The sequence below is a fragment of the Enhydra lutris genome, unplaced genomic scaffold (genome assembly GCF_002288905.1).
Source record: "Enhydra lutris kenyoni isolate GAN:26980312 unplaced genomic scaffold, ASM228890v2 scaffoldscaffold11, whole genome shotgun sequence".
In the NCBI taxonomy this organism is placed as follows: Eukaryota; Metazoa; Chordata; class Mammalia; order Carnivora; family Mustelidae; genus Enhydra; species Enhydra lutris.
The window spans coordinates 3659586-3685843 of record NW_019154095.1 but is presented as its reverse complement, the minus strand read 5'-3'; the positions used below and the strand labels follow the sequence as shown (position 1 = coordinate 3685843).

The following is a 26258-nucleotide window of genomic DNA, read 5'->3' as shown; positions in this document are numbered from 1 at the left end:
TGGAATGTTTAGAGAATAAAATAGGTATTAGATCAGTTAATAAGCATGGTTGTAAAATATGATTATAAAGAGGGAATTTTTGAAATGTTTATATTTTTAAAGAGGACTTTTTTTTTTGTAATTTAAGGAAGGCTATTGGAGAGAAAACATTGAAGTTTCTCCAGAAGCCAACAATAGTATTATGAAAATTGTTTAACATGTATTTTTGAGTTAAATGATTTTACTTTCCAAATATGTTTTATTCAGATACTGAATCAGAAAACTGCTGACTTTTAACTAGTCGCATGTGAGAAATTAATTTCTTAAACTATTTTTGAGTAGGTGAGCCCTGTATACCCTCTAATACACAAAACTGTATCAAACTACATACAAACGATTTCATTAATATTCTCATCTTGTTTGGATACAGTGTATCCTCTAAGTGTATGAAATAGACACACATGTACATGCATGTTGACAGATGTCCTTTGTATGCTGTTTAAAGCAGTTCTGAGTGAAATCTTCTGATGTCTGCACTTCATGGATTTAGGGAGAAATCCCAGAGCTCAGGGTACAAACAGACATAAGTTCTATGTGTTACGAGGCATTTAAACACAAGCTCTCTGAACAGAGAACACTGTGGATAAATGGATGGTGGTGATGAAGCTTCTGTTTCCCTCATTGCAAGTACAGCTGAAGGTCAGCGTCATCCTAAATCTCCAGGGAAGGGTGCATCACAAGATGCCCAAGCGTTTATTTCATGTACACGTGGATTAACGTTTACCGGGCTTGCTGCTGTCCCTATTCTCAGAACTGCTCATTACATAGTTCATCAGATGAGTACACTGATCTGCGTTTTACAGTCTAAGGTCAGTGATGTGCACCCCAAACCCCAGCACCCTGTGGGGAGTGATGAGTTCCATTAAGAGTTGTAATTCCCAGAAATGTTCTATTAGTCTCCTCTATGCCCTGACACAATGATCTAACAAGCAGGCTCCAAAGTATGTGGCACGGGCTGGAAAGAAGTTTGCTTCTCTGCCATGACACAGATTAGGGGCACAGGAGGGAGTCCAGTTTGGGCTGATGGCCTGGTCCATGCTTTGTTTACTCGGGTGTTTGTCCCTGCGTCTCGGTCCTTCTCTGCGTCGTCGTAGAGAGCTCACCCCCAAGATCCCACTCCAACCCGGGAAAAGAGGTGGTGAGGGAAACACTCTTCCACCCCCCGGGCTGCCGACTCTGCGTTCTTATGTGGGATGAGCGGCACTGGGAATCTCTGGGATGTCTTTCCTAAGAGTTGGGAAGATTCGTACATATTTCTGATTGCAAGATAGAAAATGCATCCATGTATGTTGAATTTTACATCTTCTTTAAATTATCATCTGTCATAGTAATTAATTTCAAGTCAGGTCAACAATTCATCCAGCCCATTAGTTAAAGTTATTGATCATTTTCATAAAAATTAGGGCCTTCCAGGGCACCATTTCACCGTCTTGTCCGGAGGCTCATCTGCACAATCCCTTATGTTTCCCTTATACTGAGGATGGCGAGCTACGTGAAGTCAGCTTACACATGTGTGACGTGGTGATGAGCAAAATATGTTGATGGCAGAGATCCACCTTACTGATCAGGGGCTGTGAGACTCTCAGAATCCTCTTCCCGTGGAGACCCTCTCAGTATCTGCCCAGCTGAAAGACGTAATATGAGAGAGGAAGACTGGGTCTGGTATTTTCTAGCCAGCTCCCTCGGATTTGGGAAAGCTGGCTACACAGCAGGTCACACCCCCTGTGTCCCCAACCCTGGTGCAAAATGATCAGCCTTGCAGAGAGCAGAATCTGTCTTCGCTGTAGGACACCGGGGATCCCTGATACAGAGCTTATGGCAAACAGGTCTTTGACAATTGCATTGTACAAAAATTACATGCATGTGCACATAATTGGCAAAGGTCCTGTGCATGCTGTAGGAGCTCAGTGGTCAGTGCCCACCTCCAGTCTGGTTCAGAGTGGCAGGCTGAGCTGGGTCTGGCACTGCCCCCATCCCTGGTGTGTCATACTCACGTGGTATCTGCACACCTGTGACCTTCGAAACGCATTATAACCTGCACCTGTGTCTCCTTGACTTTATTTGGCCACCGTTTGCCTTCTCTGTAGATTATAAACTGGACTTTGCCGCTGCAGGAGAGCCCTAGTCCCCATGTTAACAGACTCTCCTAGACCTGCCCACATCCACGCACGAGTCCCTTCTCACTTGGTAATTCTGAGAAAATCTACAACAGTTCCTTCCAAACCAGAGTGTTTGAATCTCTTTCCTCTGTTCTCAATATTGCGTTCTGAGCTGAGTTGCAGACAATGGGGCATTCTCTTTGTAGTTTTAGGGTGCTTATAATTCTGCAACAGCCTTCTCAACCTTGCAGCTTCATTTAACTAAATTATGCTGTGAGATTTAACCGGCCCATCAGGAGCGTGGCAAAATGTCAAGAAATTGCCTCATCTGACTTGAATTTGTCATATCTTTCTTGACCCTTCAAACCTTAGATGAGTTTCTGTGCGGCCTTTGTAAAACCGATGCGGAAATCCGGGAAGTTTGCCCTTGTTCCGACCAGCCCTCGTGCATGGGGGCTGCTGTGCAGAGAGCAGGTTTGCGGTGAGTTTCTAGTGCTTTCTTCTCTCCGTCTCTTCCCTATTTTCCTGGTTCTCCCTTTCCCTACTGCTGCTATAACTTGAGGCCGTGTACTCAAGGGGGAAGAGAGAGGACTTCTGACATCTTATGGGGGTGAGTTTGTAGGTTCCACATACTTTCCCACTGATCTCATCTGCAGGCTTGCCTTTCTTTTTCCAAACAGGTGAGTCCTAATCATTGACGTGAAGGTGAATCGATTCAAGATGTATGTAAAGGCAGCTTGGTGTTTATTCTCGGCATAGTCGAAGCTCTGTGTGAGATGTAGGGCCTTTCCTAAAAAGGGAAGAATAGGCATTCCTGATAAAGACTCTGAAATTCCACTTCTTAGGAAATCCGAATTTTACCCCCAAGGCCAATTTGTGCCTCTCCTCTTCCCTTAATTAAGTCATGTGTTCAATACGTAGTTTATAGAGTCTCCACGGAACTGTGCTGTTGCAGGTGTGGGAAAGAACGGCGAATCGGGGAACTAAGCCTTCTGCTCTTTCTGCTAATTCAAAACAGCGGTGGTGCCAGAAAGAAATGAGCCCAGTAAGTGATACAAAATAGTAGGAGGCAAGAATGGAGCTATTTTAGGTAAACTGAACGGGAGAGACCTTGGAAGAACACTGTCAGCGGCCCGCAGACATGAACCGTAGGAACCATCCTGTAACGGCCTGGATCCAGGCAGGGAGATAGAGTTTGCCAAGGCCCTGAGGAGGGAAGGGGCTTTGCATCATCTAGAGCCATAAAGAAGGGCCTTTATGGCTGACACACAATGAATCTTTTAGGGGCTGCGGTCAGAGAAATAGCAAGGGGCTGGACCATGCTGGGCGTTGCCATCCCTGGTCTGGAGTTTGGGGTTTCTCCCGCTGCTCTAGAAGACCAGGAGCGGATTCAGTAAGGGAGCACCACGCATTTGACTTGTGTCCTCAAAGTGCCTTACTTGCTTGCTGAGGATGGAGGGTGAAGTTCACAGGAATAGCGACACTTGATATCAAAGAGGCTGACACAGTGGACTAGAAAAATGAGACACTATGAACTTCAGGTCGGAGTCACGGAGGTGGAGAGAAGGGGTGGGACAGGGTGCTGAGGAAATGACTTTGACAATGGGCACATCTGCAAGAGGGAAGACAAAGGGAAGTCTGTGAAGGCACTCCGCTGTGGGTGGGGGGTTGCTCCTTGTGTCCCCCTCGGGGGTCTGGGTTAACCGTTCTTAGGCCAGTGTGCACGTCTGTGGAAATGACAGTTGAGTGAGTGGATGGTGGGTGCAGGGCGAGGTCCTCCCTGTTGGGTGGAGACCAGCGAGGACGGAGGCTGGGATGGAAGGTTCACGGTCAGTGGGGAGCGTGAGCGCCGGGTAACACCTGAGCAGAGAAGAGAAGGCACGTGGGTCACTCTGATGTCAGCGGGGAGGTAGAACCCATTTCCACGGTGCAGTTGTTTCCAGAATAAAGGCCATCGTTAACTGGGATCCTGGCAGTTTCCTCTAGAGGACAACTCCATAGAGCTGCGTCCTGTCGCTGGCGAGGTTTCTGGGATGAGAAGGGAGCGTGGGGTCTGAGTCAGAGAGCAGTCCCATCCCGGATTCCCCTCTACTGCTCATCTCTCTCACCTGCCCCACAGGGTCCTGTGGGGATTCGGGGACCTAAGTCCTTGTGTCCTGGTATGCACCATTTAATTACTGCTGGGTCCCCTCCTCCTCAGTCTGAGAATTAAATTTAAAGTTGATCTATGTGTATACACAAAATAGAATTAACCTTCATGTTATATGCTAATTTTATCCATACACTGGTTCCTTGTTATGATGGAATTATAACCAAAAGTTGTTCAGAAATTCGAAAAACTTGAAGTTTGCTATATATGTGTATATATATTTTTTTAAATAAATGCTATCCTATATATATAGTACTTGACAGAAAAACATGCTTTACCTTTGCCAAAAGATGCTCTTATTAATAAAGCTTGAGCTATTAATATGAATTCAATCATGAAAACAGCTTTTAGGTTCAAATGAACATGAAAATCATAAATTAGTAATATACTAACACCTGGTAAGCTGAAACTGCTTATGTCCATAATTTTAATTTAGAACTATTTTTAGAAGGTAACTGCCAACACATAAAAGAAAAATTAAATCAGGTTAGACTGACAGCCAAGAATTCACTAATCGGAAATAACATATAACGCCACATGGCTTTATAAATTGTTAAATACCTTTCCTGATTTTCTGTACATATAACTTCAAATTGGAAGTGATTTTAAAGTTGAATCTTTACAAAACCCAAATTTTCTATCTAAATAAAATGATAGAACCGTTGTTTTAATTTACATTCATTTTCTTAAATAGGAATTTGATAGATTTGATTTGAATTACTCAAATGTATATTTTTCTATGCAATTGATAAGAAGTGTGTGTGTGTGTGTGTGGACGTGGCAACAGGCGTACGGGTCCTAGTTTAAGAGACTAAAAGGACAATAAAGCGATGCCCAGAGCCTGGGAAAGCGGCCAATGAGAGAAGCGTCTCTTCCAGTGTCTGAAAATTACCTCCATGTGTGTGGTCCCGCCTCTGTATTTTGTAGGTCACTGTGTCCTTGTGTTTTATTTTCGTCTTTGGATCTCACGGTTACTGACTTGAGTGCCGGTTTATCTCTTGAGCATGATTCCTGCTGTCATCTTCTTCCTACAGGTAACTCGCCGTCTTCCCAAGTCCCTGCTAGTAGCGTGCGCCATAGCGAGGCTCCTTCTGGCGCAGTTGCGCGCTCTGGTCCGAGCCCTCGCTGCACCTGCTTCCCGGGGGGCCGCTCGCTCTCCTTCAGGCTCGGCTGGCTCCTCACTCCTGTGCCGCGCAGCATTTTGACTCGAGCATCAGGAGCTCGTCAGACCGTGCCAGGCCGGTTACCCACCACCTGCCGCTCTCGCTCTCCGTTGATGAGCACGAATGCAGCTCTGTCTTCGATCACCGCATCCTTGAAACGTTTCGTCAGCTCATATCCGATATAGCTGATAATCTTTCCATCTGTCTCGTCCTGAAGGACCATCTTCCCTTAAGAGAGCTGGAAACAATAAGAGCCGTCTCCCTCTTTGTCCCTAAGCTAGTTCATGCTACAGGTGCGGGGCCACGGTCCCAGCCCCTCTGAGCCGGGCCCCCAGCTCTCTTGCCCTCACCCGCCACTCCTCGTCCAGGTTGGCGGAAACGGGGGCACCGCCTGGAGGAAGGGCGCTGTTATGCCCCAATAATGGGTCCGTGATTAAAGGAGCGAGACTGATACAAAGCGAAGGTCAAGCAAAGCTTTATTTCGTGCCAAGCATCAAGAATCTAACTGAACGTTCGGGGCCGCACCTCTTACAGGAGAGGGCGACCCTTCTCTGTTTTACAGACTAGCTTTTAAGGGCAAAGGCCATGCGGTCAGGCCTGGCCACACACAGGTGGCCAATGAGATTGTAACACACACAGGAAACTCCGCAGTGATGCTAGGTGACCAATTGAGTTACAGTTTACCCTAGTAGACATTTGAACCAGCCTATTATGCCCAAAAGGCTCCCAAAGGGTGGGGCCCATACTCCTTGGTAACCAGGGAGACAATATGCATCCCCCCACTGATCGGATGTCTCCACCTGGCCTGACCCACCCTTGTATCTGGGCTTTGTGACCTGAAGCTGGTTTCCGGGACTTGTCTCCAAGTAAATCCCCTGGGGGAAGGGGAGCAGGGACAGTTTCTAAATAGGTCCTTACAGGCTCACTCCCCTCCTTTCCCGCCACCTTCTTTGTTACCTGCATACAACACCCGAAAAGATTACTGTAGCAGCTTCTCTTATAAACCTCAAGGTAGCTCAGGTAAAACACCACAAGTAAAAACACATTAACCCTCAAAGTTAAAGACGGCTAGTCTCAGATCCCAGGATGAAATTTAAAAAAATAAATAAGTTAGATCTTGGAGGGGGAGTGGGTTAGACAGGTGAAAGTTCTTGGCTGAGACCAGCTCTAGGAGTTGATCTCAGCTTGAGAGAGCTGCCTTGTCTCAGGGGACCCTGTCCAGGGAGCAGCCCACACCTAACACTGGGCTCCGGCCTCTCTCGTTTGAGGGAAGGCTGAGCAGCCAACTCAACCCCAGGGCTCTCTGTGGGGTGGGCTGAGGCCTTTGTCAGGGCTGCACTGCAGTTCCTGTCCTTTTTCTGCTCAGTCCTGTTTCCTCTCCTCCCCACGAGGTGTATCCTGCAAGCCCTTCCGGGTGAACCTACTCCCAAAACTCTGTGTCAACAGTGGGTCCCAGGGATTGAGGCTGTAGCTTTGCTCACTTTGCTGGAGAAACAGATGAGGCCCAGATTGACTTACGCTTCCCGTGACTCCACTCGTCAATAGTAGAATCACAGGGAAAAGGAAGCTGCCTGATCCGGGCGATCTCTTCCCCCCTCCGGAGGGATCACTGGCTGCAGAATGTGGCACTGTAATTACATTAGTGTGAGCCTCTTTATGGTGAAGAACCACCGAGTTTCGAATATAAGAAAGTTGAGTGGGTGTTTCTGTAGCTCGTCTTAAACAGTGTCCTACCAAGGCAATGATAATTGAGCACCGCATTCTGTTTAATCTTTCAGTTTTGCATTAATTTTCTAAGATGCTTTCTCAGAGTTCTCCTTGGTTTTCACATTTTTCAGTTTGCAGGAAGAAGCATTGAGAAAGGCATCAGACCTTAAATACGTCTGAAATACAGGCTGTTTTGCAACATCTTAAACCTTCATAATGGATGAGTCATCCTACTTGTCATTGTATTTGTTACTATCGAGATAGAAAAGAAAATAGGATATCACAGAGGAGATAGCAGGCTAGAGAGAACAAGAGCCCAGTTTCTGGTTCTTCAGCTTTTTTTTTTTTTTTAAAGATTGTATTTATTTGACAGACAGAGATCCCAAGCAGGCAGAGAGGCAGGCAGAGGGAGAGGGGGAAGCAGGCTCCCTGCTGAGCAGAGAGCCTAATGTGGCGCTTGATCCCAGGACCCTGAGATCATGACCTGAGCCGAAGGCAGAGGCTTAACCCACTGAGCCACCCAGGTGCCCCACTGTTTTTGTTTTTTGTATTAAACTATCCCCAAATGATTTCTAACATTATTATTATTATTATTATTATTATTTAAAAGCTTTTCAATTATATCAACACAATAGTGACACGGTAATATCCTAGGGTTTGCAGAGGTGTGGCCTCACCTGTGTTCCCTCAGCCAAGTTCCTCAACCTCTCTGGTCTCACTTTCTTTGCAGATACAGCTGGAAGAATGCCCCTTTTGGCAAGTTGTGAGGATTAACGTAGCACATAAAGCATTTGCTGTCTCCATGTTTCATGTGAGGCTTTTCCTGAAGTCTGCTTGAGGTACACATAGAGACGCTTCCTTCGTTCAGACTTTCACAACTCCTTCTTCCTCTCATGGGACTCCGTACGAAATTCCGCATGAGCTCTGAGGACACTGTATTCACTTGCACACACATGTCTTACCTCCCAGACAGCAAGCCACCTCTGGAGTGGGCTTTGTGGTGTCTGCACACTTGCAGCCTTACCACTAATTGTGGCTTGGAAGGCAGTGAGGACTGCTTGGAGGAGGGGGTGTGACATATATTGACATCTTTTAATACTGTTATTGAGGAATAATACCTGTTTTTGTCTTTGATACTTCTTTCTTTGGATTAATTGGCTTTCTTTTCTCCAGGTGCTCAGGATGGAGGCCTAAGAGATTTTTTTTCGAGATTTTTCTTCTTTTAGGTCAGAAATGCTATATGCTCTCTCTCTCCATCTAAGCATAGTTTTTGATGCATCCCACGACGGCAGTGCGCCGTTTTACCATTTCAACCTGTTCAAGTATTTTCAAGTATCCCTTGTGACTCCTTGTTGAGGCGTTAATTAATTAGAAGGTGATTGCCAAGGCTGTGCCAGCCTGATTTTCTGTATGCTTTCTGTCTGATTTTTTGCATACTTGCTCATTCAATTACGAGGCTTATGTGGAAATCTCCAGCTGTAATTTGGTTTTACCCATTGTTGTTTTGCAGTTCTATCAGTACTTACATCCTGCGCTTTGGGGCTTTGTTATGCAGCGCGTGCATGTTTCGGACTGCTACGCTCACTCTTTTGTCATCATGAAATAAGCTTCTTCACTCCTGGCAATACTCCTCGCCTTAAAACTGTTCTGTGTGTTATTAACACATCAACTTGTGTGTGCTTTTGCTGAACATTCTGTTCTTTGGGTTACACTTCCCATCATTTTGCTTCTATCTACTCCTGTCTTTATATTTCAAGTGTGTTTCTTAAAGTCAGCGTGACATTGGACATTGCTTTATTCTGAAATCTCACCATCTTTACCTGTTGTTGTTGTTTTTTTTTCCTTCTGTTTAGTTAACATGTCTAATCTTGCTTGAGCACACGGAGTACAATTATTATGTCTGTTTTAATGTTAGCTACTAATTCAACCACCTGTGTCATTTCTGGCTCAGTTTTTTGTGTTTTTTTTTCCCCCTCATTATGGATTGTGTCTTGCTTTTTTTGCAAGCTTAGTAATTCTTTTTTTTTTTTTTTAAGATTTTATTTATTTATTTGACAGAGAGATCACAAGTAGGCAGAGAGGCAGGCAGACAGAGAGGAGGAAGCAGGCTTCCTGCTGAGCAGAGAGCCCAATGTAAGGCTCGATCCCAGGGTCTTGGGATCATGACCTGAGCTGAAGGCAGAGGCTTTAACCCACAGCCATCCAGGCGCCCCAAGCTTAGTAATTCTTGACTGGACACCAGCCTTGGAGAATCTTACTTTGCTGGGTGTGGGATATTTTTGTATTCCCAAAACCGTTCTTGAATTTTCTTCTTGGATGTAAATTTCTTTTATCTGTCTGGTCCTTACTGAGACTGCTTTTGATGACTGGATGAAGGGTGAGGGGGTTGAGGGTCTGGGGTGACTGTTGTAAGTAGGTGGTCACGCACATACAGTCTACGCATGTGGGGGCCTGGTTGCACGACCCTAGCAGGGAGTGGTGGGCATCTTGCTCGCCTCCCCCTACTCTGGTCTTGTGCTTATAAGATTTCTAAGACAAGGTCTAGGTAGCATTTACTCTAGAGTGATTTCTTCCCCCACCCCTGAGCTTTCTCAGTACTCTGTTCTCTGTGCAGTGCGTGTTGAAGATTTCTGCTCTGACTGCTGGGAGCAGGCAGTCTGCTCAGCTCCACGAGCATTCTGGGCACTATTACCTGTTATCTATTGGTCATTCTTTCACTAGACTTGGGTAATTGCCCTTACATGCATAGGTCGGTACTCACCTGGAAAGCAACAGGGCCCTCAGTCGTTCTCTGGGTGCCTCCCTCTGTCTGTGACTTTTAGCTTCTTTGACCTGCCCCATTCTCATCTCTGTGTCTTCATTCAGGGAGACCGCTGGGTCAGCCTGGGAGTCTGTGCCTTGGGCATGCAAGTCTCTCCAGGCAACAGAGCCAGAGAATTGGTAGGGACTGTCTCATCATCTCAGGGATCATGTTCCAGCCCTGTGTGATATCCAGTGTTTTGAGGGTCGGTTTTTGTTTTTCATAAATTTTGACGTTTTTCCCGTAACTTGATTAAGGCAGGAAGGTATATCCAGCCCTTGATACCTCAACTTAGTGGAAAGAGGAAGTGTTCTAGTCAGTTTTCAGTTCTTCCTTATTTGAATTACCAAATGAGCCATGACTGAGAAAGAGTTTGGAGCTGTTTCCTAGAGTCAATGTAATTGAATTTGTTAACCACCCTTCATGTTACTTAGTGTGATATTAACCTCTGGAATGGACATGTGATCCTCGTTACATGAATGTCACGTGTTAGCCGGCAGTGTGGTAGTTGGGCAAATGTCATTCTGAGCAGGCCTTGCGCTGTTCCTAGTAACCTTGCTCTCATTAAGGGAACGTGTACAAGGGGTTGTGGTCGTATTTGTTTAAATTTCCTTTACATATTTTAGAACTACTTTCACCTTATCTTTTCACAAATATTGAGACATTTGTAATCAACGGAACATTCATTTGTTGAATATAAACGTCACTTCCGAGAAGAAGAAAGAAAAATGGTCTTAAAAGTGATTTACAAGTTAATGAACATGTCTATAATCCACCATGTGTCTGGAGGATATGCAAACAGACCTGCTGAAATTCATGCGCCTGTCATTTCCTTTCTGATGGTTCCATGACCGTTGAGAAGCACATCTTGTGTCGCTCCTTATTGCTGTGCATATCAATCACATGAGGAATTTTCAAACTTTGATATTAGCAGGCATCCACGTGTCCATGATTAGTTTTCAGTTTGACGTCTGGGCTCTCTGTTTGGTCTTACTCTCAACTTTTGGTCATCTTTCTATGGAGTTGAATGATTGCCGGTCTCCTTAATTTCGGGTATTGGAGAGGGTTTAATCATGGGCTTCCAACCTCTTTCCCTTCGGCTTCTTCCACTCTTACTTCCCCAGTCAGAAGAAACTTAATGACTTTCGTGGTCCTTCTTTTCTTGTTGACTCTAGAGTACACCCATGGACACACTCCATGGATTTTAAAACAAAGAGCATAATCTGTTTGAACAAAAATGATCATGTTCGGTTTCCGGCTTTCGGTTCGTTGGGAACTGGCCTAGGCCTCTGGCAGTTTGAACAGTTTAACTCCAGACATGGATATCAGACCAAATCATACAGTTTACATCAACAATATGAATGACAAAATTAAAAAAGAAGAGTTGAAGAGATCCCTGTATGCCCTGTTTTCTCAGTTTGGCCACGTTGTAGATATTGTAGCTTTAAAGACGATGAAGATGAGGGGGCAAGCCTTTGTTATTTTTAAGGAACTGGGCTCATCCACAAATGCCTTGAGACAGTTACAAGGATTTCCATTTTATGGCAAACCAATGCGAATCCAGTATGCAAAAACAGATTCTGATATAATATCCAAAATATGTGGCACTTTTGCTGACAAAGAAAAGAAGGAAAAGAAAAAAGCAAAAACTGTGGAACAGACTGCAACCACTGCAAACAAAAAACCTGGTCAGGGAGCACCAAATGCAGCAAATACCCAAGGAAATTCAACACCAAATCCTCAGGTCCCTGATTACCCTCCAAACTATATTTTATTCCTCGATAATTTACCAGAAGAGACTAATGAGATGATGTTATCCGTGCTGTTTAATCAGTTTCCTGGCTTCAAGGAAGTACGTTTGGTACCTGGGAGGCATGACATTGCTTTTGTTGAATTTGAAAACGACGGACAGGCTGGAGCTGCCAGGGATGCTTTACAGGGATTTAAAATCACACTGTTCCACGCCATGAAGATGACCTATGCCAAGAAATAACATATTGGATAGTTGTCTTTAAAGGACTTGGTGTTATTTATAGTGTTTGTTTTGATAACATTTGGTCAGGCCATTTTTTAATAGTTGGAATGAGGGGGGAGTGAAAGTGAAATTTTTGTGAATGATTTTAAAAAATACCTAGTTTTTGTTTAGCCTTAGTGAACTATGAAATATGAAGACCTCAATTTTGTATAATAAACTTCTATTTGTATTCTTTAAAAAAAAATGATCATGTTCTCATACTGCATCATTGGCCATCATGGTCCTATTCATGCCTTCTCTTTTGTTGGGTCACCCTGTAGAAATTCTTCCTAAAGTTGCTGCTTCCTCCTCCTCTCCATTTTTCATTTAACTCTTTTTGTACTAATTTTGCAGTAATTTATTCCTGGATTAATGCCTGTGTTGTTTGAGATAGCCAAGGCCCTGCTGTAGCTCCAGATTAGAAAAATTTAGACAACGTCTGCCTTTGACTTAAAAATAGAAGACCATGAGGGGCGCCTGGATAACTCAGTTGGTTGAGCATCCAACTCTTGATTTCAGCTCAGATCTTGATCTTGGGGTCATGAGTTTGATCTTCTTGTTGGGTGGATCCATGGTGGGTGTTGAGTCTACTCAAAAAATAAAAAATAGGAAGACTATGAAGGGATCCATTGCACAAAGTTAAGTGATATAATAACCCATGTTATTATATCAAGCAAATCTCCCTTGAGAACACTACAGATTTGAAGACACTTTATTATTTCTTTTGATGTTGACATGTTTGTAAGAAAGTTTATTATAGTGCTGAAGAATAGAAATTCTGGATCCGGCATTTGCAAATCCTACCACCAGGACTTCCAGCTGTGTGGCCGTGGAGAAATTACTTAACTTCTCTGTGCCACAGTAGCTTTCTTTACAGAAATAGGATAATAATAGTACTTACTTCATGCATACTGTTAATAAATATAAACCATGTCTAGCTCATAGTATGTGCTGTGTAAGTATTACTATTATTATAACAGCAGGAATAGTAAAGTAGAATTAATATGGCTAAAAATAGAATGGAATGTCTTTCTCTTTGGTTTCCCATTTTAAGGACAATATTGGTTCCCACGGACTTTTACTAGCTTTGTCGTTTCTGAAGTCGGTATGTATTAGAAGCGCTGCATACTTGTAAGTTTCTGTTATTTCCCTGAGACGTCCATGGTGCATTGCATCTGGGGAAAATCAGAATTGTGAATGTCTGTTGATCCCTCCTTCTGTTCTGGATGTCCTGTTAACTGTTCAATCTGTATTTCCTTTGGTTTCACACACACCCATCCATAAGCTTTACATGTCATCTCCCCATTCAAGACACAGAAACTGAGATTTAAGTCATTTGCCCCAAATTACAGGCCATCTCTGAAGTGGAAAAACACGTCTGAGAACCCATCCCCTTCCCACACCCCAGCACACGGTATACTTCCCTTGCTGAATGTCCACCGCTTACAGCTGCTGCCCTTAGAGATGAACTTTCCTTTCGAATCTGGCCAAACCTTACCACTTTCTACCTTGAAATATACATAAAACTCACATTGTCTTTAAGTTCAGTCCTAGAGCTCCTGTCACTCTTCAGAGTAATAGTTTTCATGCAGCATTTCTTCCTCACTGATCCTCCACCGTGAATAGTGACTGGGAAAGGGGGTATGGGTTATTGCTGTCTCCCGAGTGGTCCTTGGGGGTTTTCTTGTGCCACGACCCCCTCTCCATCCTCCTACTTTAGCAGCTGTCCATGATTTAGAGAGTCTGTACTGAGAAAAGAGGTCAGGTGTCAAGATTTGTCAAGATTTATGGGGTTTTTCCAGTTCCAAGATTTTTAAAGTTTCTGAAAATTAGGTAACCCTATTTTTCTAATCACTCCCCAAGGCTGTGGGAGGGGGCGCAAAGAGTCATGGACACCCACATCTCCTTAGTTTACATTTCAAGTGCTGTGTGTCACATGGGCACTCCAGGTTCTATTTCCTTAAGCTGCAGGGAGACTCCTAGAAAGGCAAAGTGTAAACACATCATCTGACATACACCCTCTGGGACCAGGTTTCCAAAGGATTGCGCCCAGTGACATTTCATTGATTGTGCCCAAGCTGTGAAAAACACTGCCTCTCCCCCCATGGATTTCAAACTTCCATTCACTAGCCTTTTGTCCTGTTCAGAATGAATATGAATGCTCTGTTTTATTTCAGCATCCTTGTGGTTTTGCTTTTCTCCTGGAAAAGGAGTTGATAGGACACCATTTCATCACTTAAACAGTCGGGGTCAAGGTTCTAATGAAAGCCTAATGAAGTCCCTGAGTTGTGACCAAGACACTTGCCAAACCAAATGCGTCAGGGAGGGAATTTCTCTGAGTGTGATTAGAATGGCAGCCTGTGTTTCAAGCCCTGGGTGTTCAGACTTGGCTTCGTGCGGTCCGATGGAATGAGACCTGCCTTGAGAAGGAGGAACTGTGCCCAGAGCTCCTTTCAAGAAATGCTTTCCCATTACCAAATGTATGTGCTGGGTGCTGAATTCCCATTACCCAAATAAAAATTTCTTTCTTGAAGCGTCCATGGGAAAGAGTGCAAATTACTTCAAGAAAGGATTTAAGGGAATTAAAATTAGAGTTCCAGTCAATTCAATAAGTATTTACTAAATACTTAATGTGCACTCATTACCATGGAAGACACAAAGGGACATTCACTATCTTCAGGGGAACTGGGTAAAAAATTAGTTAAAATGAAATTGGCAGAAATGCCATTTGGATGGAGTTTATGTTAAAGTAGTCTTTCCCAGCCCCTGGATTTTTGTGTGTTGGCAAGTTTTACATGCCGTTGCCTTAAATCTTCACGTAGACCCACAATTATTTTCATCCATTTTTCACAATTTAGGGTATTCTGATCATGGTTAATTGAATTGATAATGCTTTTATAATGTGCCCACTTTTGACATTTTGTTGTTTATAACCGAAAGTGAATCTTTTCATTCATCCTCAGTTATTTCTACTTTCTCGCTGGCATCATTCACATTTTTTATTATTTTTTCTAAAATCCAGTTCATTGACAATAAAATACTCATTCCTCAAATCAAATATAACCTCGTCCTACCAACCAGTGACACTAAACTTTTAGAGTTAGCGTTTGATCACCTTTCCCATCTGCGTGGCCCAGACCCAGAGAAGCCCGTCTCTGCCCGTGGCTCCAGTGGGCATAGCTGACATCAGTAGCGCCACCGTCTCGCTGGCAGTCAGCAGCTGTGCCTGAAGAAGACCCTTTACTTCGTCTACACTGTTTGAGCTGCCATGCTCATCGTACGCACCTTCCATAGGCTCCTCTGTTTTCTCTGGCGGTCAGTCACTTTGAACCTCCGTATTACCGAGTCCTGCCCTAGCTTGATAATCCAGAATGGCCAAAATTATTGTTCTGTCCGAATGCCCACAGTTGTCTGTTTCCAAATGCTGCGTTCAACTCTGTTAGAAGTTTTAAGACATGGATGTTTTCTTTTCAGAGGCCCACTTTGGGAGATCCCTGTTTTCAGGAATGATTTTTCTTCTTTTTTTTCCCCCCCTTTTTTTCCTTAAACATTTCAAAGTCCATGCAATTCCACATTCCTAGCGATATGATTGCACAGCCAACTTTTACGTACGACCTCTCCTTCACTCCTCCTTCAATGTAGTAAATAGGTATTACATAGAATGGCGTTTGCTCATGAAGCAGCAACATCGCAAGGAATCTCTCATATTGTATTTCTGTTACTCTGGTCTTTCTGTACAAAAGTCAATTACGTTATCTGCACTAAAGCTAGTCACTGAAATGATTTCTTGCTGTTTTCAATAGAGAAGTAGATAGAAAAGTTGTATCGGTCACATTTAGCTTTCAGAGTAGCTTATGGAGTTTTTCCACTTCTGAAAGTCATCACACATTGTGGTTCTCTGTAGACAGTTTTAAGGTTTTTGATAGGTTAACATTGATGACTTTTGTCTTCGGGAAAACAATTTATCTGGACACATTCTAAAGTGAATCTGTGTACCTTCTAATAAGAAGTCTTTATACCATTTAATGTAAATAATAAAGGTGTCTTTGAAAAAAAAACCAAGATGGGCAACTGCCTGGTTCAGCGTGTTAATCGGCTGCCTTTGGCTCCGGTCATGATTCTGGGATCCTGGGATCCAGGGCCCCATCGGGTTCCCTGCGCAGTGGGGAGCCTGCTCTCCCTTTCTCCCTGCCTACTGCTCCCCTGCTTGTGCTCTCTGTCAGATAAATAAATAAAATCTTAAAAAAAAAAAAGAAAGGCAAGGAAGGATTTGTGAATTCTAAATATTCTTGGAGCAGGAAGGAAAACACCAAAAGCATTCATATGTACATATTTCCCCCACCCCCATCTCTTTTTTGCCATTGGTGGTGGAAATTCAGCCCCCACCTTCCCTGTCTGGCTCTCAGATCCCCAGCTCTGCTGCTGGGCGGATGTCCTGGGTCCTGGACTGAAGTGGTCCTCCTAGCTAAAACTGAAACTTTCTACCTTAGAAGCGTTGGAGACTGAACAGTGTTTTTAAACAACATTTTTAAAAAAAAACAAATTTATTGCCTTAGTGATAGTGGATGTGGAATTAAATACAGACTTTCTTTTTTATAAGAGACAAAGAAGACTGTGAATTATCGTGAATTTTTCTATTGTGTTGTCAAACTAACAGGTCTTTGCAGACTGGTTTCACAAACTTTTTTTAAAAAATCTAGAACTGAGCACGCTTTGACTATGTAAACTGATTTCATAAACATGTCAATATTACATATTGAAGTTGTAATATTTGTTCTCTAAGTGTTTTTACATAGCTTAGTTTGTACCTACTTAAGTAATTTTGTAATAATAAAAATCATTTTAGAAATCACTGAAATTCCCTTCCCATTCATTGGGAAAGTTTTATTTCTCAGTTTACAAACAAAGTAAGCAATATTTTGCATTCCTTTATACACATATATCAAAATCCACCCCAGATCTGTTAAAAATTAAAAAAAAAGTACAGACATAAAATAATTTGCTTATTGGAAATGCTTTTTTGGAAATCATTTTTCAAAAAGATTTTATTTATGAGCAGGGGAGAGGCAGAAGGAGAGGGGGAAGCAGACTCCTCACTGAGCAGGGAGCCAGACCTGGGGCTCGATCCCAGGACACTGAGATTATGACCAGAGCCAAAGTCAGGTACTTAACGAACAGACTGAGCTCCCCCCAGGGGCCCCAGAAATCATTTCTCTCTTAAATGGCAGGCCCTTGGTTAATTTCACTACTTTATGATAGCTCTGACTTATTGATCATATGCTAAATTTAAACCAGAATATGTAGATAGGAACCAACAATCATCAGCTTGATCCATTTAACCTAACAGTGAATCAGTTAAGTTCAAAATTATGTTCTGCGTATGGAATGCCATCCTGTTGATGAGGTTTCAAGGCACTTGAATTAGACAGAGAATGGTCTGCACATAAAAAGTGAGCAGGTCTGGAAAGAACAGAATCAAGTCTTTCTTACGGACTTGCTTCGTCAAAACTATTATAGATAAAACTTTGTTGTCAACCAGACACTATAAATGAGTGAAGCCTAACAGCCAAGTTGGAATATAATAGTGGTGTGATTTTTTTTTTTAAGTCTGTTAGATTAACAAGTGAAATCTTCACTTTATTCCTTAATTCAGTCGTCTGTCCAACAAACATTTATTAAGCATTGATTAGTGATGTGTATTTGGTAGTGTTGGTCCTAAAGGAATAAAGACCAACATGATATGAATATTCATTTCTGCTATATTTCTGATCCCAACTTTCTGATGTTTCTGATGCTGTATTTCTGATCCCACGTTTTCAGATGTCCATATCCCCACTGTGTCACCGGCTGCTAACTCCAGGAGACTGTAGGATCTCCTAATTAGAGAATGATCTAGAGGTCATCAAGAAGGCAGAATCTAAGCAGAACTGTATTTTTTCCTCTCAAACTGCATTTATTTTTAATTTTTAAAGGATCTTTCAACATGGTTAAATGGTAGATATTCTAAAACATGAATACATTTTCTCTGTTTTTTCAGGCAAAATGAAAATGTGTTTGTACTGGGTTTGCTAATCTGAATCATTCAAATGCAGTGCGTGTTTTGGGGTAGAAGTTGGTCTCCATAGAAATTTTTTTTTAAAGATTTTATTTATTTATTTGACAGAGAGAGATCACAAGTAGACAGAGAGGCAGGCAGAGAGAAGGAGGGAAGCAGGCTCCCTGCCAAGCAGAGAGCCCGATGCGGGACTCGATCCCAGGACCCTGAGATCATGACCTGAGCCGAAGGCAGCGGCTTAACCCACTGAGCCACCCAGGCGCCCCTCCATAGAAATATTTTTAACTTTTCTGTTTTTTTTTTTTTTCTTTCAACAGTTTTACCTAGCCACACATGTGGAAATCCGGGGGAAATCCTGAAAGGAGTTCTGCACGGAACAAGGTTCAACATCGGGGACAAGATCAGGTACAGCTGCCTCCCCGGCTACGTCTTGGAAGGCCACGCGGTTCTGACCTGCATTGTCAGCCCTGGGAACGGTGCTTCGTGGGACTTTCCGGCTCCGTTCTGCAGGGGTGAGTCCCAGACGACCAGATGGCGTTAGCAGCCCGGAATCGATACATGGCTTTGATACTGATGGTGTAAAAGTTTCCACTAAGTGAAGAGTTCGCCTCCCATTGGCTCTTGGCACGCCAGCTTATCCGTTCCTAGAAGTTGTGTTCCATGTGACCCCAGTTTGACAAACCCAATAACAGACTTAGATGATGTTCCTTAAATACCTGCGTTTTTCTTCTGTTTCTCAAGTTCATGGCCTTCTGCATAATGTTATCGTTTGCTGTCCCAGCATTCTGGGATTTACTAGGCACATTTATGTACTTCTTGATTTGACAGCTCCTTTTTTATCTTTTTCCTCCTTGAAAATGACAAACACGCCTTGATGATTAAAGGATCACTTTTGAGGACTCTTTCAACTCTCTTAGACCTTTGAAACAAGGTGACTGTGAGAGATAACACTGTATCCAAGTGCTCAGTGACATGATTTGGGGCGAGGTTAGAATTTCTTTCCTGACACACCCTGTGATTTTTAGCCTTTTCCATAACATTATTTTACTGCTCCCATAACTTTAGGAATGAGCTTACTGTAACTCTTAAGTTCTGAGTCTTCTGAGAAAAAACTCATCTTACGGTTTCAAAAATAAAAAGTGTGGCCAACCGGGAGGCCAGAGAACGTGCTGACCGCTTTAATGGGATCGCACCGACACTCACAGCAACCATGGCAATAGTAACTCTAGACACTCGTTTAACAGATAAAGAAACACAATTTGTATTTTCAACGTGTCCCAGACACAGGCAGTGGGGTTGAGGCTCACAGCCCCGTCTGACCCCAGTCTGAGCTCAGAGCCGCACACATCCCCAGCCTCAGCCTTGACACCTCGTAGGACAAAGCCTTGTCACCCATGGGCTTCCTGTTCCGTCTGTGCTGCATAATGGGTACTTTGCTAACTCCTTGCAGGATGGCCTCTATTGCTTCCCGTGCTACCATCCTGTTGCCGTCGCCCCTGCTGGTAGCTAGTCCAGATTGGTAGCTTCCGCGGTTTCCTGTCTCACCTTCCCAAGCCGGTGTTCCATGGCAGATTCCTTTTGCAGCGGAGGAATCCGAAGTTAAGAAATGTGACTTGCCCAAGGCGTTCTAGCTCACAGTTGATGGAGTTCAGGCACAGTGTGTTCCAGGAATTCCTCCACCCTGGGAGAAATCCCATTGGGAATATTTTCTATTCCAAGCATCTCTTTTTCCTCTGGAAATGCTTATTCCCGCCCCATATTTCTAAAGTCCATTATCTCTCTCCCTCTTTCTCTCCTTTCCTTTACTGCTATTAACTATTTTCCATTTTATCAAAAGGACAGTGTACTCAACATCCAGGCCTTGATTCCATTGACTTGTTCTTCTTATCGATTCTCCCCAATTAACTGTTGACTCTGCCACCAGGCCCTCCTGAATGCGGGCTGTCTTCCTGGTCCCACCATTGTTCCCTCTCAATAGGGAACTATTGGATAATAGATGATAAATAATACAACTGCTGGGTAGTAGATAATAGAGCTCCGTGAAAACGGGCGCTCCTGCAGCTTCGTTCCCTTATTCCCTGTGTGCTAGCTTTTCCTTTTTGAACCGTCCTGCACTCATCTCTGTTCCCACTCCCTGTTCTCATTCCTTTTTCTCTTCACCCAGACCCATTTCACGTTGGTCACATGAGCTCCCCATGTAGAATCTCGGCGTCCATCCTGCATTCTACTCCCTGACGGTCCTTCCCAGCACACATGGCTTCCTCGCCCCCTCTCTCCCTCAGCCAGACCCCCTCAGGGACTCAGCAGGAGTAACATGCCCAGTCTTCATCGTGGCTACCCACGTGCCACAGGACAGCCCTGGCTTGGCTGAACGGTGAATGTCGTCTGCCAGGGCTCCCGGACACAGGCTGACGCCTTTCTCCCCACATGCAGTGTTCTGCCAGGGCTCCCGGACGCTGGCTTTCCTCACAGCTACTGATGGCAGCGTCTCTTCAGCTCTGCATTCCTCACACCCTGCTCTGAGCCAGACGTCACCATGCAGGGAGGGTTTATACCACAGAAACTGGCAAACCTGACCCACCGGTTATTGTTTTTCCTCCCAAAGAATCCCTTCCCGACGTACTACTCCATGCTTAATCCCAAACATTTGCTGTTTTTATCCTGTTACACAGTTTACCTGTTTTTGTCCCGTGGGGTCATAAATCTTACTAATTTATCAAGTTTACACTAAAGTCCCAGTTTCTGTCATTTCTTACTTTGCAACCTCCTTTGTGCTTGCTTCAAAAACAAGTCCTTCTGCCACAGCATTGATTTTGTTACCATTGTTAACAACGATGTTACCAAACGTTAACATCGTTTCCTGAATTAGTCTCTAACCTCCCAGGAGATAGTACGGAGTCATACAGACTTTGTGACTATCACCTTGATTTCCCTCTACATTAAAATGTAGCCTGGTCTGTAGCTCTTTCCCCTTACCACTATCCCTGATTCCCTCCGGGACGTGATAGGGATGTAGAACTACGCTGAGTACCACATAAGGCGCCATTACAAGCTTGAAAATGCAAGAAGTCAATATTAACAGTAGCCCCTTCTTTCTTCCCCAAGGAGTTTTCTTCTTAATCGAAGGGTCTTTACCAGTTACACAATTATAAACCTTATAAAGTCAAAGTTAATATAACTTTAAGCCCATAATCATTCTTATTCTGTCACCAATTTATTAAATTCCAACTATATTAATATACTTTTGTCAAGATAAATATTTTTCCCTTTATTACAGATTATTACATTTATGCCTCTATTTTGCTTTTCCCAGTGCTTGGGCTAGTAGCAAACTCAAAAGGCATTAAATTAGATACAATTATTTAATGAAACGAATTTGAAAGATGCAACAGTGTGTCATCGAATTAGGAAACTGAATCATCAAGAAAAAAACAATGACCTAATTCTATAAATGTGTAGATGGCATATCTAGGGAAGACATAAATGGATTTCAGTAAAGTGGGCTTAAATTATTTATAAAAATGAAATGAGTGTATTTCCTGCTTCCCCAACCTTCCAGCTGTTTAGTTCCAGGAATCGCCGGAGCATTCTTCTTGATGGCGCTACTAACCGTAACACCACTATATCCCGTTACAATGTTTCTTGTGAGCGCTGAAGAATTTACATATCAACTCCCAGGGACAGCATTTAACCTGAACAATGACACCTAAACGTGTGTATCATTTCTAGAGTCGTGATACTCTTTAAAAAAAAAAAAAGAACCATATATTCAATAAAATTAGTACATAATGAAAAAGGAGACCAGCCAGCTCTGCTTAAAATGGATTCCTCTAATTCCTATGACCTGCGTCAAAATGACTTCTTTCCAAGATGAGAGTCTAGATTGTCTTCTTCTGGAGGCATCCTATTTCAGTCTTCCCCATTTATTCTGGAGTTTTCAACTTAACATCTATATCTTGATTTCACTCCATTATTTCTTATGGCTCCTATGGTCTCTTCCAATCTTGCAAAGATTTGCTGTTTCTGCCTGTGCAAGTCTGGTGGGTACTTAGTGAAGAAATACAAAGGGGGAAAAGAAGGAAGTAGATAGAATGAATAACAGATGCTCTGAGCTTAGAGTTTAAGTGTCATCTTCATTTTCTTTATGCTTCCCTCACTGTATTATTAAGTCAAAAAGACTATAACATCAGAAGCCAGGATATATCACATATTACTTTGGTCCCCAGGACACTGAGGGTCATAGAGTATAAAATCCAAAAGAGAAGAGATTGTTCTTGAATGGAAACTGAACAGCAGCATGTTGTCCCCAGATTTATGGCATGATCAAGAAGGTAGAAAGGAAATAGGTAAGGATCTGCATTTGGAAAATGCTCCTTCATGAGAAACAATTTATCTGATCCAAAACAACCCCATGAGGAAATGGTCCTCTCCACCCATCATCCCAGCATGAAGTGGGTGTGGCCCTCCTTCCTGCCTCTCTGTAGACGCTGCAACTCCGATTCTGGACCTCACTTTTCAAGTATCCGTGTGATCTTACATCTGCTGCCTTATTCCGTGATTACAGTCACATAGAGGGTAGGTAGATATGAGAGACATTTGGGGAACTTAGCTATGGCTGGGCATAGAAGAGATTAAGATAGCTTAAGTTTTGTTTTATGCTTTGCATAAATGTCAGGGCAGTTGCAACAGGTGTGTGCTATTTGAAATAAGCCAGTTCCAAGAACACGCTAGTCCACTCCAGCCAAAGACGCATGCTCTTTCTTCCCTAAACATCACCTTTGATGTGCCTTAATGCTTTCAATGATGGAACACTTTGTATTTGCAAAGTGCTTTATAAAATAACTTTTAGCAGCTATGACAGAGCTGAGATCCCTGAAGTCATAGCTGTGGACATTATCAGTTATAAGCGGTCTTAAATACCTTATTTTTGTCCATTCTGCACTTGACAGATTAGTCTGTATTAACATGTGCACACCTCCTATGAACTCCCATAGAAAGGCATCTAACAATGGCATTTATATAATTTCAATTTGCAAATATGCTGAAGTCCATAAATTCATGAACCTGTTTGTATCTCCAGTCATCTTGAGATGTAGGCAGGGAAAACACTGTTATTCTTGTAATGAAAGAGAGGAGATTTCAAATTGTGCTGACATAGGTTATAAATTTGGGGCTTGGACAATATAACAAGACAGTTGATGATATCATCCTGCTTTCACTAAAATGTGTTTACTGTAAGTGGCATATACACATAATTTAAAAAATAGTAATAACAAAGGCATTACTATGGAAAGAAACACCCCATTGAAACTATCATTATGCCACAGATAGTTTGATAACATTTGACTGTTTTTTTTTATCATTATAACTGCTTATACTGTTTTTTATCAATTTTTTAATTGACATTTTGCTTTGAGTATTAAGATCTGTTAGTCGCATCTACGATGTCTTGCTTGTCCTAATTTATTTTTTACATTTTTTACATTTTCTTTTGTTTCTCCTAATTCAGATTTCTGCATATTATCTTACAAATTTAAATACACAGTCTATCTTTTTTTCCCCCAAAGACACAGGCAAGGCTTTAGTGGGGCTACAACTGAAGCTGAGGGAGGCGCGGCACAGCCAGAGAGCGGTGATGCTGTCTCTCCGAACAGAGCAGAGGCCCTGCTTGTAATGAGAACCTTCCCACTCGGGTTCACGGTGGAATAGTCTATTAGAGTTCCCAGTCTACTTAGCAGTAAGGGGAAGCCGGAAAAGGGCTTCACCCTGATTGGCTGGAAGGGCTTCACCCTGATTGGTTGGTAGTGACAGGCAAGGCCAGCCGCTCATCGGTGCTTTGTGAAGCCGTGGTCCTCGGGCTGATACACCAGCCTGCATCCTGGAGCATCCTAGTCTGGCCTTGGGACGGCTGTCCGCCCCCATTAGCGAGCCAGCAGAGCTTCAGGTCCAGCCTCTTCAACCCCACTGAGTCCTGGCTCGTCTTAGGATCTCTTCATGGTTGCCAAAATCTGCTCCCGGAATCGATGTCTGAGGGCCAAAAATGCTAGGAACAAGGCCAGACCCAAAAACCAAAGGCCCAGGCGAGGCTTTATCAGGGATAGAGCTCAAGCTGAAAGGAGGCACGGCACCAACAGAGAATAGGTAGCTGGCCTCCCCCATTCTGGTGGACCTTCTAATCCTTTCCTTCTGTCTTATTCTCCCAGCAGTAGTAGAACTTTTGCAATATCAGAGTTGTTCACATTTATATTTTATGTTATAATCAAGTCTTTCTTAATTTGTCTAAAGGCTGACAAGCAATAAACAACAGCCATATTATTATAACTATGTAAATATTTTTCACTGCAGAGCTAAGTATTATGCCTGTAATTACGTTGCCTCCTCTATAATCCAATATCACAACCTCTGTGCCACTCAGAGTTCAGATGAGTTCTTTCTTAGCCTCATTATTCATAAAAATGCCATAATTACGTTTGTTTCACATTTGGACCAAGGCTGCTTTCTATAGCTTACTTAGCTAATGTCATATTAGCAAGCTGAAATGCAAATGTTGTGTGCACATGTTTAACACTACATGAATACTTCTGACTAGCAACTAGTTCTGATACAATTGGTAATCTGGGGACTTGTGTATCTGGCTTTCTGTGAGTTGCCAGCCTTGTCTCCATGCGCTTGGCAGCAGGAGGACAAAGCTGGAGTGGGTAGAGCAGGTCCCTGCATGTCCATCGTGTTGGATAGACTCAGCCCTTGTGTTCACACCTAATCAGAAAGGAGGTGAGGAGTTGGATCTTCCTTAGTCAGAAGGAAGAAGAGACAGATTTGGTAAATGGCTGGCCTGGTCATGCCACGACTGCCTTCCATTGGTCCTGAAATTTTGAATTATCTCTATTTTTCCCCTTGTGCATTAGTAAAACTTATGTGTTGTCAAAATAATACGGATGTCTTCTACTTTACACATGTTTGAATTTTTACTAGGAGCAAACTCTGTTCTTCTTCCTGAAGGCCATAGACTTTCTGTTAAACCAGATTGCTTCACATTTCACAGACTGTTGCTTTCTGTCCTTCCTGAAGTCTCTAGTTGCCACTGCTCCCAGGTATTGTACTTCCATTGCCCTTATTCCCCAAACCCAGTCCCTCCTGCTCCCTGAACTGTCCCTTAAGCGCTCTGCACTGGCTTCCCAGGCTGTTCTGTCACCACCCCGCTCAATCTGCCCGCTCGTTCCTAAATCCAATGTCTTCCTCTTTCATTGGTTCACCTCAAATGGCTTCTTAAGAACTGTTGCTTCAGAGGAAAATCCTTTAAACCTTAGCATGCTTGCAAGTGTCCATGTCTGCGTCCACATTGATGGACACTAGAGAGGAGTATAAACTTACACATGGAAAACATCTCTTCCCAGAAGTGTTAAAGCATTATTGGGTCATTTTAAGTGTATTAGTGTCTTCTGCTGAAGTATAATTTCTCTCGTCTTTCTGCACACACGTGCACACACACACATGTGCGCATGTGCACACGTGTAGGCAAGTGGACTTTGAAGTTTGTAATTGAAGGGTTTGGCTCAAGTTAAAAAAGTCATGTTTCATAGGCATCTGTCAAATGAGAAAATGGAGAGGTTTTTAAGAAAGCAAACACATATGAAATATTTTTTTTGAGGGAAGAAACTGTATTTGTAATCTTCTTGGGTAGAAAGATAACACACACGGTGTGGGAAAATGCCACAGATGCACTTGTTCAAGATGAGGCAGGTTGTAGCCCAGAGCTGCTTCTGGGTGTGCCATGACTGGTTGGGATGTGACTGTCATCACCTTTGCAGGGATTAAGGGGATGTTCAGCTGACATATGCCTAATAAAATCCAATTCCTCAGTATTTAGAACGGTGTTTCCCCCTAGAAATATGACATAAGTATGAGCTGACACATGTCATTAAAATTTCCCACTAATTACTTTAATGAAGTAAAAAGAAACAGGTGAAATTAATTTTAATGCATTTTCTTAACAAGACATAGCCCAAAGATGAACTTCCCAACACATGATCAGCATAAACTAGTACTGAAGTAGTTTGTGTTTTTCCACACTCTTCTGGAAAACGTGGTGTATATTTCGCAGTTGCAACATGCCTCAGTGTGGAAGCCATATTACAAATTCTCATCGGCCACATAGGCTGGTGACGACTGTTTCAAAGGGCTCAGATTTCCTTTGCAGGCAGAGGAGTTTCAGTATTCTTTGTCCCTGCCACA

The 26258-nt window shown here is 43.0% G+C and overlaps 1 protein-coding gene and 1 pseudogene across 2 annotated transcripts in view; both read left to right on the top strand.

Annotated features, from left to right (window-relative positions):
- LOC111144434 (CUB and Sushi multiple domains 1) overlaps positions 1–26258 on the top strand; it is a 1720260-nt gene that overhangs the window by 662872 nt on the left and 1031130 nt on the right. The window contains exon 3 of the mRNA XM_022498737.1: positions 18344–18538. The gene's annotated coding sequence lies outside the window, so the exon portion shown is untranslated. The remainder of the gene's footprint in view (positions 1–18343; positions 18539–26258) is intronic.
- LOC111144435 lies at positions 11220–12033 on the top strand (annotated as a pseudogene). The gene has a single exon (XR_002640400.1). The product of XR_002640400.1 is annotated as a U2 small nuclear ribonucleoprotein B'' pseudogene (transcript).